The 17,413-nt window shown below is 42.6% G+C and overlaps 1 long non-coding RNA gene across 1 annotated transcript in view; it reads right to left on the bottom strand.

Moving 5' to 3' along the window:
• LOC133085581 (uncharacterized) overlaps positions 1-17,181 on the bottom strand; it is a 45,535-nt gene extending 28,354 nt beyond the window's left edge. The window contains exons 1-2 of the long non-coding RNA XR_009699567.1: positions 17,087-17,181; positions 13,390-13,460 (exon numbers count right to left, since the gene is read on the bottom strand). This is a non-coding gene — a long non-coding RNA (uncharacterized LOC133085581). The remainder of the gene's footprint in view (positions 1-13,389; positions 13,461-17,086) is intronic.
• Between the last annotated feature and the right edge of the window lie 232 nt (positions 17,182-17,413).

The following is a 17,413-nucleotide window of genomic DNA, read 5'->3' as shown; positions in this document are numbered from 1 at the left end:
GACAGATGGCCTTCCTTGTTGTTATTACCACAGCTTCTGTCAGACGTGTTTATTGAGTGTCTGGCTATACTGCCAGGTCCGTTTAGTTAGAGGGGAGGAACTCATTTGGCACAAAGAGACAATCTGTGTAGAGGGGGCCACAGTGCATTTACAGGGGCAGGAAGATCACAAAGCTATTCTAAACACACTTCTCACAACTCTCCTCAAAGAGCTGAATCTCAGTAGATACTAACTTTCTTTTAACATGCCTTGATCTGTGGATGAGAGAAGTGAGGAGCAGGAAGGTCGGGAACCATGATCCCTAACATACAGTGTAGGGCACCAAGCTTGTTTCTTATACGTGGGAAATTTGACTTTTCTTTTTTCCAAAACTTGACTTCAAGATTATGAAAATAAAAATAATATTCATTTACCTGCATACATCTGGTAGTACGTACCAGGCGCATACAACAACTTTGCTGGCTATTCTCCTTTGCCCCTCCCCCATCCATTCTCCACCCTTGTCTCTTTGGCTTCTTGTTGGGTTTGGCCAAGGTGGGGGGACAGTAACAGAGATCAGAAGGTGAGAGGAGAGGAAAATGGGGACATTTGTTTCCCCTGCTTCCTTGTCCACAGCCTCTAGGCCAGCACTCTTTTTTGGGGACTTATAAAATGCCTCATTCATTGCTGTGGTATCCCTCACAACATTGCCTCCCATGAAAGAACTCATATGCCAAAGGAATACTGGCAATGGAAATGGGTCTAGAGAAACTAAGTAACTGCCCAAGGACTGTCAACTAGAAAATGGAGTCAAGAATAAAACCAAGTCTGTTTGATTCTTCACTGAAATGGCTACATCTCATTATCGCTATGTTGGATATGTCTTCCAATTTCATGGCAACATCAGTTTTCCCTGACCTGAATAATATTGTACAACAAATGGCACTAACAGACACATACAGAACATTCCATCCAACAGAACACACATCCTTCTTAAGTGCACATGGGAAATTCTGCAGGATAGATTATATGTTGGGTCACAAAGCAAGCCTTAACAAATTTAAGAAGACTGAAATCATATCTAGTATCTTTTCCAATCACAATGGTATGAAACCAGTAATCAATAACAGGAAGAAAACTGAAAAATTCACAAATACATGGAAATTAAACAACACACTCCTGAACAACAAATGGATCAATAAAGAAATCTAAAGGGAAATCAGAAAGTATCTTGAGACAAACAAAAGTGAAAACACAGGGCGGGCACCGCGGGGCGGCTGCGGGGGCACAGGGCCTGTCTCTGGGCTGAGCCCTGGCGGTGGTGGTGGGTGGCAGCAGAGGCAGCTGCCACCTCTGTCCTTGGGTCCGCTCCGTTCTGCTCCCTGGCATGTTGATTCTTCCCCACCTGCTGCCTAATGGAGTCCAGGCTCTCGCATCACAGGAAATGCCTATATGGCCCTCCTCACTCACTTCCAGTGGCAGCTGCACTGCATGGATTGTGGGATCTTAGTTCCCTGACCAGGGATCAAACCAGCACCGCTGGCAGCGAAAGCATGGAGTCCTAACCAGTGGACCACCAGAAATTCCCATGAATGACACACAATCCTAACACAGAGGAAAGTAAAATGGAAAGATAGTGAGAAACTTGGTCCAAATGAAATTGCTTGAGCCCCTGTATGCAGCTATGACAGATTTATACTAGGACTATTCAGTTACATGACCTAATAAATCTTCACCCCCCTTTTTTTCACATAAGCTAGTTTGAATTGTGAATGATTCCTAATAGGTATCAGTACCTAGCAGTGAAGTGTTACAAATGATAGACTTTAAAAGGTACCATCCAAGGTAGGATGAAGGTCAGCGAGGATTTGTCTATCCCTGGCTAAGTTAGCTGTCTTTGTTATGCTTTAACAAAGCAGCTGGTTAAATTGTTGCCCATTCTCTCTTGGGACTCAGAGCATGTGCCGTTTGAGACCGAATCATTATTTAGCAGAACTTTTCAGGCTGTAGAATGTGTCTGCTGCTTCTTAAAGATCTCAGTGAGTTTTTATGAGAAAGAGATAAGCTTCTCTCAAAGTTCGTCCATCTACAAGTAGAAAAAGAAGAAAAATATGTCTGATAAAATGTCTTTTCTGCCTTTCGTAGCTGAGAGCCAGGTAAAACTATACCTTGCAGAATTGGAAGAGGTGAGTTCTCTGTCTTATGATGAAGTTTGTTCCAGCAAAAGCAGGAAGACTAGAAACAGAACAGAAGATAAGACTAAAACCAGGAAGGAGCCTGAGCTTGATTGCCATTCATCCTCATGGTCATCAAAAGACATCATGGCAGAGTGAAAGCACAAGCCACAGGATGGGAGAAGATATTACAGCACATATAACTGACAAAGAGCTCATATCTGGAACTCCTATAAGCAAACAAGAGACAATCCAATAGAAAAGTGGGCAGGATTGATCAACAGACATTTCACAAAAGGGGATATCGAAATAAACACGGGAAAATGCTGAATCTCACTTGTCATGAGAGAAATGCAATGAAAACAACTAGAGGGTCCCACTATAGACTCTACTAGAAAAGCTAAAATAAAAAAGACAGATCATACCAGTGTTGTTGAGAACTGTTGGAGCCCTCAAACACTTCTGGTAGAAATGTAAATAGATGCTTTGGAAAAGTGTGGTATTATCCATTAAAATTGAATGTGTGTATATCCTATTACCAAGCAATTCCACTCCTAGATATATGAGTGCATATGTACCAAAAGACACAACAATATTACAACATTGTTTGTAACAGTCCCAAATTGGAAAACCCTAAACGCCCATCAACAGCGAATGGGTAAATAATTGCAATGAACTCTATACTCCAATGAACATGAACAAACTATCGCTACAGTCACCAGCAGGACTAAATCTGGCAGATACAGTTTTGAGTGAAGAAGCTTGACATAAAAGAACACATCCTGTAGGGTTCCATTTATGTAAGCTTCAAAAACAATATGTGGTGTTAAAAATGAGGTGAATGGAGATCTTGGGGAGGAGGGGGGGGGTCTGATTGGGAGGGCACACTAGGGGTTTCTGAGGGTCCTGATGTAGTCCTATTTCTTGACCTGGCGCTGGTTACACTGGTGTGCTCACTTTGTGATAATTCATGTGTGATTCCAGCACTTCTCTATCTGTCAATAACATTAAAATAATCTTTTGATCATAGACCATGGAAGAAGAAAAAAAACAAAAATGAAAACACAACATACAAAAACTTATGGGTTTCAGCAAAAGAAGTTCTAAGAGGGAAGTATTTAGCAATAAATGCCTACATTAAAGAAAAGAAAGATCTAAATAAACAACCTAGTTTTACATCTCAAGGAATTAGAAACAGGAGAAAAAACTAAGTCCAAAATTAACATAAGGAAGGAAATAATAAAGATTACAGCAGACACAAATAAAATAGAAAGTACAAAGACAATAAAAAAAAATCAATGAAACTGAGTTGATTTTTTGAAAAGTTAAACAAAGTTGACAAACCTTTAGCTAGACTAACAGAGAGAGAGAGAGAGGTTTCAAATAAAATTATAAATGAAAGAGGAAGCATTGCAACTGAGACCACAAAAATATAAAGGATCATAGAGGTCACTATGAACAATTATACATCAATGAACTAGATAACTAGAAGAAATGGATAAACTCCTAGAAACAGACAACCTACCAAGATGGAATCATGAAGAGACAGAAAATCTGAATAGACCAATAATGACTAATGATATTGAATCAGTAATCAAAATCTCCCAACAAAGAAAAGCCCAGTACCAGATGATCATTGGTAAATTCTACCAAACATTTACAGAAGAATTAATATGAATCTTCTCAAATTCTTCCAAAAAATTGAAGAGGAGGGAACACTGCTAAATTCGTTTTATGAGGCCAGCATTACCCTGACACCAAAGCCAGATAAGGACACTATAAGAAAAGAAAACTACAGGCCAATATCCTCGATAAATATAGACACAAAAATTCTCAACAAAATTTTAGCAAACTGAATTCAACAGCACATTAAAAGGATCCTGTACCATGATCAAGTGGAATTTATCCATGGGATGCAAGGATGGTTCAATATACACAAATCAATAAATCAATAAACATTATACACTACTTTAATAGAATAAAAATCATATGATCTTCTCAATAGATGCAGAAAAACACTTGACAAAATTCAACACCCTTTCATGATAAAAGCTCTCAACAAATGAGGTATAGAAGCAACATCCCTCAACATAAAGGTCATATATGAAAAAATCCACAGCTAACATCATACTCAACTGTGAAAAGCTGAAAGCTTTTCCTCTAAAATCAGGAACAAGACAAGGGTAACCACTCTCACCACTGTTTTTCAACATAGTACTGGAAGTCCTAGCCAAAAGCAATCAGACAAGAAAAAGAAATAAAAGGCATCCAAACTGGAAAGAATAGCATAAAATTATCTCTATCTGCAGACGACATGATCTTGTATATAGAAAACCCCAAAGACTCCACCAAAAAACTCTTAGAATAAATGAATTCAATAAAGCTACAGGATACAAAATCAACATACAAAAATCAGTTGCATTTCTATACATTAACAATGAAATATCTGAAAGAGAAGAAAACAATCCCATTCAAAGTAGCGCCAGGCAAAGGTCCCACAGAATGAAACTTTATCAGTCTCAGCTGGTCTGTTTATCTAGCTCCCCTTGCCGAAAGATTGCTTTCGGCAATTGCATGGGAGTGTAATGCAATTATGGTTGAAAAGATGTGAGGAAAAATTATGAGAAGCACTTCTGGGAAGGGATTCTTTGCTGTTAAGAAGTTACACAAGTGAGGGACTTTCTTTTTTTCCTGTCTTGAACATTTTTATCTACATGGATGCCTAAAACTGCAGAAGCCATGAGGAGAGCCATCCTAAGAGGACACCACTTTGAGGATGGGGGAGGCGAAAGATGGAAAGAATTGGGTTCTTGCAGGAGGCATGGGGACCCTGATTGGAAGAACCCTGGAATTGCCCTATCTCACCTAACTTCCTGTTTTATGAGACAATAACTGTTCCTTATGGTTCAAACTCCTTTCTGCCGGGTTTTCTGTTACTGTTAGTAGATGGGGGTGGGGGGTGCCCAGAGAAAGAGAACCAGTCATGGCTTTCTTGACATAAGAGAAGCCATTTTGTGATCTGAGCCTGGCCACAATGCTTGTCCTTGAGGAGGTCTCAGTAATTAATGACCTTTAGGGAACAAAGGAATGAAAAGCAGTCAAGAAACAATAGTTCAGCAATGAAAGAGAATCCTAGTTCCTCCTCAGGCGATATACATCACAATCTGATACACATCTTTGAATTCTGAAGGAACTAAGGTCCCTACCTAGGTGGAGGATGGTAACTGCTTAATGAGACCCCAGTCTGGTCAGGACCTAAGGAATGATGACATTGACCTTTTCTGACCCTTATGACCTCAATCAACTAAAGCTTAGACTCTGTCAACCTCTGCCCCAATTCAATGCTGAATTCTCCTCTGCTCAATCCCCTTCATGAATATGCATATACTGCCCAAACCCCTTCAAGAATATGCATGTACCCTTAGCTTAAAATTTCCCCGGTGTTTTCCTTACTTGCTGCAAGTAATAAATACTGCCTTCTCCCGATCTTTGGCTCCGTTTTGTCTCTTGGCTTGACACCCACCAAAAGATGAACCCAGTTTTGGGGTAACATTGCTTGTAGCCAAAATAAAATGAAGACAGATACATATAGATTGTGGTTCTGGTATTAACTTCTAATATTTAAGGACATTGTCTAAAGGAAATAATTTTGTCACGATCCTGTTTGGATCCTCTTATTTGTCCAAACCTCTATGTAGTTCCTCTAAATCGTCACCCTAGCCATGGATCAAGCATCATATAAAAGAACTCCAGAAATTTAAGACTCACTGTCTTTGTTCTGAATTTGCTGCTTTGACCCTTCCCTTCCCTCAGTTCTTCCAGCTTGCCTTTGACTTCTTTTTTCAGTCTCCAGTATTCAACTTCCCCTCGTCCTCAGGCTTGACCGTGAGCCCTGCCTTCTCCATTACAGCTTACACTTCTCACTGGTTAAGACTAGGGGTCTCCCTGCAACTACATGGCCTCAGTAGGACTTAGGAAAATGTCCCTGTGATTTCCCCTCTCATCTCATACCTCACTTGGGTGATCTCAGGACTTCTGCTTCTCATCCTTTTTGGTTTGAATTTCCCTTCTGGGTTCTACAGCTACCATGTCTGCTTACTCAGACCAGAGGTTTTATCCAACTGCTATAACTCCTCAGTCGGGCTGAACTGACTCAGTGTTCCCCCTGTTAAGTCTGACTTGACTTCAACTCTATTTCCACGGAGGGTTGCTTCTTTTTAGTGTGTACTTTATGGAAAAAGCCAGCTGCAGCTGTTACCTGGGAAGAATTCTCCCTCTGTGCAGTTCTGCACGGTTACCTCTGCCCCTTCTCTGACAGACAGGAATTGCAATCTTGCTATGGCTGTTTTTGATAGAAAGAGAAGCACTCTCAGATTGCATGCAGTTCTGTTTGATGCTCCCAAAGCCCTCCTCATTCCCAGGTTTAGCAACCAGGGCTTTTTCTGTTCAGTTTTTCAGACCAACAATATGAAAGCTACATTAGGAGGTGAGAGGTATGCAAAAGTGCACGCAAAGTTCCCTGCCCTTATTTTAGTAGGTGATGCCTGCCTACCTCGAAGGTCCGTTCCAGCTCTTAAATTCCATGCTTCCAAATAAGATAGTAAAATATTCAACTTTACGGATTGCTAACAGATTCTTGGACCGAAGCATGAGCCACCCCCAACATGCCTGATTGGATAACAATGCAAAGTACAATGGTATAACATGTGCAATGCATTGTCTTTCCTTATTAAAAACTCATTTTGTGAAACCCCGTAATTGAATCAGGCTTGAACTTCCCATGGCATAAAACCAAATAGAATTACACTGATGTTAAAAATGTAAATGTATCCCAGATACCACTGAATGATGTATTCATGGGAACATTCAAGCCTGAAGAGTTGTGTGCACACACTGTGATAATAAAGCAGAACCTGAAGATCAGGCATTTGAGGTATAAACATTTATGGGAACATTTTTAATTCCCTGCTTTTTAAAAATTGTAAGACCACTTTTGACCTTGAGACCCTAGAATGTTGGACCTGGGACAATCCCTAAGAGATCATCGGTTCATTCTCCAGATGGTAAAAAGGATGCCTGGAAGGGCAAAGAGATACACTCAAGGGCACTCAAAGTACAAACAGAGCCAGGTCCAGGTTTGGCTCAACACACCTGTATGAGGCTGCAACCTGGTGTCTATTGTTGCTCTAGGCATTGGGATCCAGAGGTGAAAAAGAACCACTGCTCTTGACGTAGCCCCACATGTGCAGACGTCTAGATCAGTCCTTGTTCCACTTTCTCCCTCATTCTGAATAGACTCCTTGAGAAATAGGAAACTCTATATTTAGCAGCACATGCCTAAAAGCTTAGGAAAAAAATAGAGGAATATTTCCCTGTCTCCCTAGTCTTGAGCCCTACTCCCTAAGCAGAGTCCTACACTGAGTCACAGAGAGTCAGTTAGCTCTGCTTCTTTCAGCTTCATCTTCCTGCCTCTCACTGTATTGCAGAAACTCGTTTCTTATTATTCATGTATAACATCTCCGTGGACAGACCCAGCCCGGTGACATTTCAGTTTATTGCAGTCTCCCTGTTTGATGGCAAGTTAGGGGATATCTTTTGGAGAATGCATGTACAAAACACTTATTTTCCTTTTTTTTTTTTTTTTTTAAAAGAGGGTAGTCAGCCCACCAAGGAGGAAAATTGTGCAGCGTGATGCTTCTCCACCAGTGTGGAGATGCTGGCTCTGATCTTGGGGCCTGGGATCTCTCCTAGTGCTGTTGCCAGGCAGACTTGTTACTGACACACATTGCCTCCCCGATAAGTAGAGTTCTTCCCCCCTCCCAACTTCATTATGCCTGCAGCCGGAGCTCGGCTGCAGAGGGAGCCATGCCAGACACTCTGATTCACGCTCCTAAAATATCAGCCGGCCTGGGTATGCGAGTGATGCGGTAAATCTGGAAAACATAAATCAGATCGTTGGATGCTATATCTGTTCGTACACATAGGCTGCTGCAGCAGGCACGGTGACATGCTCTCCAACTCTTTGGGGGCTACAGCCAGGAGGAGGTAAAAGGACGTAGTTTCCAGACCTGGGAAAGGAGGGCAGGAGCTGACATGCAGAAGAAGCTTTAAACATGCTGACATACATCCCAGACACCAGACGTGAAGTGGAGTTCAGGCTCAGAGATTGTTGGGAGGGGCTGGAAAAGGATGCCTAAGGAGTGGCCCTGATGTTAGCAAATCTTCCAGCGTAAAGAGCTTGTCAATTCCCTGCATTTGGACATCAGAGGGAAGGCTTCAGCTTTCCTAGGAACCCAGACAAGATGGAAAATCAAATATATAGAATCTGGAAGGTGGGAAACTTCCTTAAAGAACACTCTAGAAAAAGCCAACCAACAAGGCCCTTCCTTCTGTGAACAAAGAAAAGTGCCTCCATTGAGCCACTTAATCGTTTCAAATTCCGGAAAAGAAGGGTCTTGTCCATTTAGCGGAGTTCAGGCCATTTGATCCCAGGGTTTCTTGACCTGGGCCTGGGGACAGCTGGCTTGTCACAAATGGCAGTACTCCTCTGGGTCAGAAGTGCCAGGATTCCTAGTTCAAAAGTAGTTTTAGAATTGTATGAAAGTATGGAGGGTTCATACCTTAGATTCCCAACCCTCAGTCACTGCTTTGTTAGGGTTAGCTCCTGCTATATCAGTGGGACTCTGCCCTAAAATCAGATCAGATTCCCTGGGGCTTTGTGTCTAGGGATGCAGGAGAATGTCTAGGAGTGAACAGGAGACAGAGCTGGGATGAGATGGGAGGTGCCACCTAGAAGCAGCTGTGAATGTAAATTAAAGGAAATGAAGGCGCAATCAGTGGCCCACCCAAAAGTGTCCAGGAGTTACATGTTGAGGAGTCAAGAAAGACCCATGAACAGACTACCAGCTGGTAGGACCAACGGCTCCACTTGACATTATGGTATCAGATGAGTGAGCCCAGCTCACCTGTCTCCAGGTGTTCAGGTGAATGAGACCATCCATGTGCAACAAGGTGAGATATTGAGAAATTAATCATAGCTTATCTTTTGTGCTATTCTGACCTATCAGCAAAAAACAATGGAAAGATAATTTCCCCCTTTCCCTTCCAGGAAAGGCAGCCAGGGCTTTGTGTTCCCAGACCTGGGTATCCTGACCCCAGGCAGGGAATTTCCAGCTCTTTGTGAGTCAGGCCCACCTGAGGAATCAAGGAGGCTCTTCCAAGAAGGGAAGAGTGTAGAGGTTTATGTGCTGTTTGGGTAAGAGAGTCAAGGTCTGACCCCAGGTAGGTGATAGAATCCTGGGAACTTGGAAAATGAGATAGGGTACATTTGCAGGATTTTCCACATGGCCCGTCCCCTATACTTTGTGCTCCTGCCATGGCCAGATGAGATTTGGCTGTGGACGCTCATGGATCCTGGACACTTCTGTGGCCTTGGGAGCAGGGGTAAAGTTCCTCTTAGGGGAGCCTGGGGATGCAGAGAGGAGCCGTAAAGGCCATCTTTGTGGTTGCCGGAAACAGAAGTGCCCAACAGAAGGCAGGGACCGGCACATGGCAGAGGATTCAAAGAGCAGAAACAGCTGCAGTGACAAGAGTGACCCACACCGATCGACAATAAACTAGTGAATGAGTTGATCTTGATGATCTTCCAGGTCCAAGACGTGTAATTCTACACGCCCTCTGTCTCCTTCTCGAAAGCTGATTCCCCCCCACCAATCCCACGACTCAGAATGACTGACACAGCACCCACGGACTTCCAGCTCACAAGCACGCTCTGTTCTCCCCCTGCCGGGGCCAAGGCACTGGTTGTACAGCTGTGCACCACTTGCACTCCACTGCCCCACGCAAGTCCATGTGTGTGGGTACTGGGGGGAGACGTGCTGCAGAACGGCCAAGTCCAAGATGCCGACAAGAAATATTACATAAGCTTTTGCAGTTAATGAAAAGCACTTCTACTCCGTTCCTTGCCAGACTGCAAAACCAACAGCTGCACACAATCAGGCACCAACATGCAGGGAGCCATTCCCCTGTTTGCACAGGAAGCTCCAGCATGCTCCATGTCCCTCTAGAATCACTCAAGGTCTCAGCTCTGGTCCTGACACATGGCTGGCTTGGACTTTGCTTTCTGAGTTCAGCCCACATCCTGGGTCATCTCCCCAGGAAAGACAACGCTGCCACATCCAGGCCTGAGCTTGCCCCCCTGCTGGCATTCAGCCAGGTGTGTTCAGTGTCCCATGATGCCCTAAGACTGGGGTGACTGATTTCCTCCTGTCTCAGTGCTGTCCCCCGTCTCTATGTCACTTTCCAGTGTGCCCCCCATGTTCATCCCATCTTTTTCATGAGTAAATTCATAAGGGTTTTTCAAAGTCCAGTTTAAACACCTCTTTCTCTGAAAAGCCTCTTTAACTACCCAGGCAGAATTCACTGCTTGTATCTCTACACTTGGCCACTATTGCACTTCCCTGTGGATTGTAGTTAATTGCTTACCTGTCTTTCCCACTTATTAGATGGCAAATCCTTGAAGAGAAGCCATATCTTATTAAACCCCTGAGCCTTATGTAATACTGGTAAAATGAGTATTTCTTCTTTTTTACAAATTCATATAAAAAGGCATACTGTGTAGGTGGAAAGCCCAAACTAGGGAAATATCTGGTTTTCAAAAGAGATCACAAGCTATCCAAGTCAAAAATTCTTGTAAAACTGCCTATGGAAAGATAAATTCTTTTTTTAAAAAAATTATGAAAAATATACATAACATAAAATTTACCATGTTAACCATTTTTAAGTGTACAGTTCAGTGGCATTAAGTACATTCACACCGTTCTGCAACCATCACCACCATCCATCTCTGGAACATTTTCACCTTTCCCGTCTAAAACTCTACACCCATTAAACACTAACACACCGTCCCTGCGTCCCCTAGCCCTGGCAACCACCATATTACTTTCTGTCTCTTGTGAATTTGACCACTCTACATACTCACATAAGTGGAATTATACAATATTTGTCTTTTTGTGACTCCTTATTTCTCTTGGCATAATTCCTCAAGGTTCATCCGTGTGCATGTGTCAGAATTTCCTTCCTTTTAAAGCTGAATAATATTTCATCATATGTATATGCCACATTTCATTTATTCATTCGTTGATGGACATGTGGGTTGCTTTCATCTCTTGGATATTGTGAATAATGCTGCTATGAACATGGCTGTACAATTATCTCTTCAAGTCTCTGCTTTCAGTTCTTTGGGGTATAAACCCAGAAGTAGAATTGCTGGATCATATGATAATTCTATATTTAATTTTTTGAGAAACCACCATACTGTTTTCCACAGTGGCAGCACCATTTTACATTGCCACCAACATGCACAAGGGTTCTAATTTCTCTGCATCCTTGCCAACATTTGTTATTTTCTGTTCTGTTTTTTTTTTCCATAATTGCCCTCCTAATCGGTATGAAGTGGTATCTCACTGTGGTTTTGATTTGCATTTCCCTGCTGATAAGTAAAATTGAGCAAAAGACAATTTTCTTTACTTTTTTTCTTTCAGATTAAAGAACTACCTCATGTACTTTAGACAATTTGAAAGATAGGGAAACAGAAATTAAAGTACAGGAACACACAAGAGGAAAAAACCACTTGCAATCCAGTTACCTAGAGATAAACACTGTTAACATTTTGGGAATATCCTTCCAGTCTTTCTTTCTATGTAAATGAATTTTTATGGCAAAAAATCATTTCCTTATTTAGCAACTCCCCACCCAGCCCTGCCCCAAGAAGAGACCTTTTTTGCTCAGTGAATGATCTGCTAAGTTCCCTGAGGGGTATGCTGGAGGTAAAAATATCTTGTTTGGTTTTAGGCTTAATATCAGGTTTTTGTTTTGCCGAGTGGACATATAACAAAGGGCAAGAGCCAACTGCTCCATGAGGACACTTTCAGGGGCTGGAGATGGCGAAAGGGAAGCATGTGGCTGAGAAGAGGAACAAGTGAGGTGAGTGTGCTACAAGGGAAGAGAATTTTGGAGCAAAGAACAGATATCCACGGAGGAATTTGATTACATTTCTGTCTTCCTCCAAGAACTTCAGTGACATCCAGGGGATGCTGGGGTGGGTTTGCTATAGAGAACATCATGAATGTACCAACACGGCTGGAAAAGAGCAAGAGCGGAGCCTGGCCACAGGGCTGGAGCAGAAAGAGACATAGCTTACACTATGTGGGACCTTAGAACCTTAGAGACTGGGACCTTAGAAAACCTGGGCTCATACTATGCACAATGCTCTGTTGGCATTTTCCCACGTATTTAATAGTCTCCTAAAGTATTCTATCTAGGCCAAGACTAGGAACTAGTTACCAAAAATCCACTTCCTCTTCCTGGGTTCCTTTGCAGTTAGATGTGCCCATGTGACTAGTTTTCGCCAAGGGAGGGTGTAAAGAGTTTGTCCCATTTCTAGGCCAAGGCTTTTAAAAAGCAGTGGTGCCCACCTCATCCTCCTTTCCCTTACGCCAGCTTGATAAGGGTGATGACAAGGCCCTAAGCGATGGGGGAGCCAAAAGATGGAGGGAACCCAGGTTCCTGAAAAACCAATGAAACCATGCAGAAGAAAGCCAGCTGCTGACCAGGAACACTTGTTTCCAATTGTTATGTGACTGTCATTTCTATTTATAACAGCCTAGTCTGTCCTGGCTAATATATCACCATCGAATGCAATTTAATTATCCAGTACTCTATTGTTAGATGGTTAGACTGGATAAACTGCATTTTGAGGTGTAATATTGTGTTTTAGTTCCACTGCCCAGTAGTCGGGTGTAACAGATAAAAGGGTTTTGGCTGCAAGTAACAGAAAACCTAATTGGAATTCACAAACAAGAAGGGATTTATCGGCTAACTGAGAGCACAGAGGTAAATGGACTGTACTGATGGCTACAATGATGTGAAGACTCAGTTTCTTTCTACCTCTCTTCTTTTTTATACCCAATGTTCGTTGCCTCCTAGGGCTAACTTCCTGGCGATTGCAGAAGGCTTTCACACTCTCTTGTTCTCACGTGACAGGAGAGTTTGTCTCTCACAGTCAACCAACAGCAGCTCAAAGCTTTGCACTGACTGGCTCAACCCTGAACCAAACCTTGTGACCATGACAATTGGACTTCCAGTAGCCTAGACCAATCAGGGCTATCTGCTGGAGCTGACAGTAGGTTCTGTCCCACCCAACAACGGCTAGATGGCTGCCACCAGTGGTGCTTACCTTTATACAGAGATGGAGAAACTGCGTTGCTCAGATATACAGAGGAGAAAGTCACTTGATTCCAGCTTTCTCTGAAACAAAGAAAGTTTCGGGGGATGCTAAATAAAAGTGAAGTAATCTCCCCCTTCCATGCATTGAAATATGTCTTTGGAAAAATTACTTTCTGCAAAAAAGATAAGAAAAATGGAAATGGTGAAAGAAGTAGACGATTTAAAGACAAGCACACAGAGTCAACAACCTGGCGAAAATTAAATGACTTGGAAACGAAGTCCGGATATTTGAGAAAGAATATTTTATAAGAGACACTCTCATGGTGGGATGGTACAAAACAGAATTTAAGAAAAGGACAGTGGTATATCTTGATGTCATGTGTGGGAAATTAAAGTTCAAATCTCTTTCTTGGCTGGCTCCCTCTCTGCTATTGGAATACCTTGCACATTTATGTACATTGAGCATGACTGTCAAGGACACTGTCTGTATGCTAAATTCAGGCTAGTTATGCTGATCTCAACCTTTCCTCCAAACAGTATAAATTCATTTTCCTGGAAATCATGGAATGGACTAGAAACAGAAGAGAGGTAGTTAGGTAAAGGCTTTTCTTTCTATACTGCATCACTCTTTACCTCTAAGACAGGAATTAGATAGGTTTTATTTGTTGGTTCACAGAGGAATTGGGCCAATTATTTTTATGCACACAAAAATAATTCCTTTCAGCACAGATGCTCATTGATTGACTTAAAAACCCCCGTGTGCAAAATCTGCACAAACAAAAGGCATGCAAAGAGATCTGCTATAATAAGATTAAGTTCAAATGGCAAGGCAGGTGTTGAATTGAAAATTAACTGGCAATGTCAACCACAAAATGGTCTAATTCACCTTCTCTACAGAAGCAAGGGAGCCTGCTCTGTTTGTTTTTCTGCCTTACTCCCTCCCCAATGCAATTCTCATATTTCCAATACAATCCTCAAAATCCAGCTCATCTTCCACCTCCTCCGTGGAATCTTCCTGAACTACTACAGCCTCTATCTCCAAACTCCCTGGCACTCACTGAAAAGGTACTAAAGAATAGGGGTTAAAAGCTCGGACTGTGATGTCAGACCTGCGATCAACCTAGATCCTTAGTCCACTAGCTGTGTGACCTGGGGCTCACCCACTCTGAGCCTCAGTTTCCTTGTCTGAAAAATGGGACCAAGAGGGTGACTGTAAGAATAAAATGAGATAATGCATGCAATGAGATAATGCCTGGAGCAGGAACTCAAACAGGGACTTTAAATGTCAACACATTGTTCAAAAGTGCACCACTAGTCAGGACTTCCTGTTTGATGGCTGGTCAAACAGAAATTTGGATCTTGAAGCAATTTAGAAATGGGCCAAACTCACCTATGAAAATTGTTTTTGTGAGATTGTAATGAGGTTGGAGGGGAGAGGCAACGTTTAACAGATTTTCCATCACCTGAAAAAATGAATGAACCAATGAGCCACTTACAAAGGATCATTATGAATTTGTTCATTGAAACAAATCTGTAAGGCCCTGGATTGAGCAGCACAAGCTAACCAGCACTTAAAGTGGTGAAAGTTTCTTTCTTTTTCTTTTTCACAGATGTCTACTGCTTGTGTAAGCAGCTTTTGGCAGGAAAGAGCTCTTTGCAGGAGGCACCCTTTTGTCTTGTCACTAACCGTAAACCAGGCGCCCCCATGCTCTACTCATCTCCGGCCCTAGCACCCCTTTCAAATCTTTTGATCACCCAATACCTTGCCTAATTTGTTGGTTCTTTCTGTAGATCAAAGAAATAGAAATGAAGAATAAGTAATTATCAGATGACCAGATCTCTTCCCTAGTTTCCCCTTCAGTAATCCTGCGAACAAACTGTGTGAACAAGATAGCATAGAAAGAAAAATCACAAGAAGTCGACGAGCCTGCACGCAGTGGGGAATGGCAACGACTCTGATCCCCTATCTCCACGATTAACGGAGATTACTTCCCTTCTTCCCTTTAAAAACTTTCATGGCCGAGCAGAATCTTCGGAGATGCTTTTCGAGGACACTGAGTCCACCACTTCCCCAGATTGCGAGCATTCTGATTAAAAGCAACTTTCCTTGCTACCAACATATCTTTCTTGGGTATTGATTTTCGAGCGGCGAGCAGCCAGACCTGATTCGGTAACACTTGTTCACGTCCAGTGGTAAGAGAATGGACCACGGAACGGTATAAATCAGCACCGGAGCTCTGGCCCAGTTCCCCACTAGGCCTGATCTTGGGAAAGTTACGTACTCCCTCCCAAGTAACAGTTTCCTCATCTATGAAATGGGAATAAAATTCTCCCTATATCAAATGGTTTCTGTGAGAATTAAACAAGCTAATTCATGCAAAGAACTCAGTTTAGTATCTGACACAATATATATTCAATAAATGTAAGGAATTATGGTAAAAATAACTATCCCACAATTCAGACTTCTTGCTACTTTTCTTTAGCGTTGTCTTCAAATGTGGACTCATTTGTTTAAGCACACCTTTACATGAAACTTGGAGCCAGCACTTTGCTGTTTTATGGAATTTGCATTTTTTAACCAATACATCTTTTGACTAGTGCTCTGTGGATATCAAGAATGATAATGATAAGGGTTGTCACAGAAAACCCATGTAAGAGATGGGAGAACTAGACCCATAGGTGAGGGAGGTTGGTATGATTTATAATTACTTATTGGAAAAATCAGCTCCTCTCCCAAATTGAGTTGATTTCCTACCATCAGCAAGACATGCTTCAAATTCTTCTTGGACAAGAAAATGTCTAAAAATCTTATACCTAACCAAATCATCTATGCCCTTGAACTAAATCTGGGAAACTCTGAGTTATGATATTATGCACCTAATACAGTAGGAATGAGCTTAAAGTAATTCTCCATAGAGAGATTTACAGAAAGCCTGTTCTTTGTATATATTCTGAGACGATGTCATTGTCTCACTTTCACTGGGAGGGGGCCAGGAATTGTGACAGGGCTGGGGCCCAGCAATGACGGATGGCTCCTCTCACATGGACCCTTTGAGAACAATAACCCCTTTGTGAGTTATCAGGCCTTTCTTCCGGTGAAAGGAAGAATAGACTCTTGACCTACTGGTGCCTAATTGTAAGAAGGCTCTAACTACCAAGGCTAAAGGCCACAGACAGGCACTGGCCAGCCACTGAGCCAGACAGGCATGGCCACTACCCTCCTGGAGCTTACACTCTAGTGGGAAAGACAGCAAATACATGATGGGCAAACATAATTACAACTGTAATGAACCCCATGAAATACAGAGCAGCACTGGATTTTATACTGGGACCTGATGGAAAGGGGAGAGGGGAGGCTAGGCATGAAATTGCAAACACAACTTTTATATCAAAACGAGCATAGATACATGATGTAGAACACAAACTTGCTTCAGTGTTAGAGATAAAGGTGGAGACGGCAGAGAAATCGCATTTGCCTGGAGTGGGACTGGCTATGCCTCATCCTCTCCTGGGTTCTGTGTTGAGGCTTCCAGCCTCAAGGGGTGGCTGAGTAGGAAGAGTTTGAGAAACCCTGGCTGGGGCACAGTGGGCTTGGGCTCCAGGGGTGAAGCCCTCTAAAGACATGAGAAGACACCTTCTGGCTGGCTGGGAGGCAGCCCAGGGCCAGGAGATCCCTGGCCCAGATTGGCAGCCAGCAACTCCTTTACCTGCTGTGGCATTCTCCAAATTCTTCACGAAGCTTTCAGTGTTGTCTCCTCAGCCCAGGAAGCCCCTCTTGTTTTAAGTTATCATCTAATCTTCCATCAGGCTGTAGATGAAACTGTTAGTCTTGGGACACAAAGGAGCCAGTGGGGCATGTGGTGGGGGGAGGGGAGAGAAAGAGAGGAGACGGACCTCTGACCCACTCCCCTTTCCTACCGCACTCTGTTCTCTTTCTTTAGGCAATTGTCAACTCATCTGCTAATTATCGAAGTCCACCCCCTGGGACACAGTAGGCTCAAAGCATCTGCCGTATGATGTCAACCATCCTCTGA

Source organism: Eubalaena glacialis, chromosome 2 (assembly GCF_028564815.1).
Source record: "Eubalaena glacialis isolate mEubGla1 chromosome 2, mEubGla1.1.hap2.+ XY, whole genome shotgun sequence".
Lineage (NCBI taxonomy): Eukaryota > Metazoa > Chordata > Mammalia > Artiodactyla > Balaenidae > Eubalaena > Eubalaena glacialis.
This window is presented reverse-complemented; position numbering and strand designations above follow the sequence as displayed.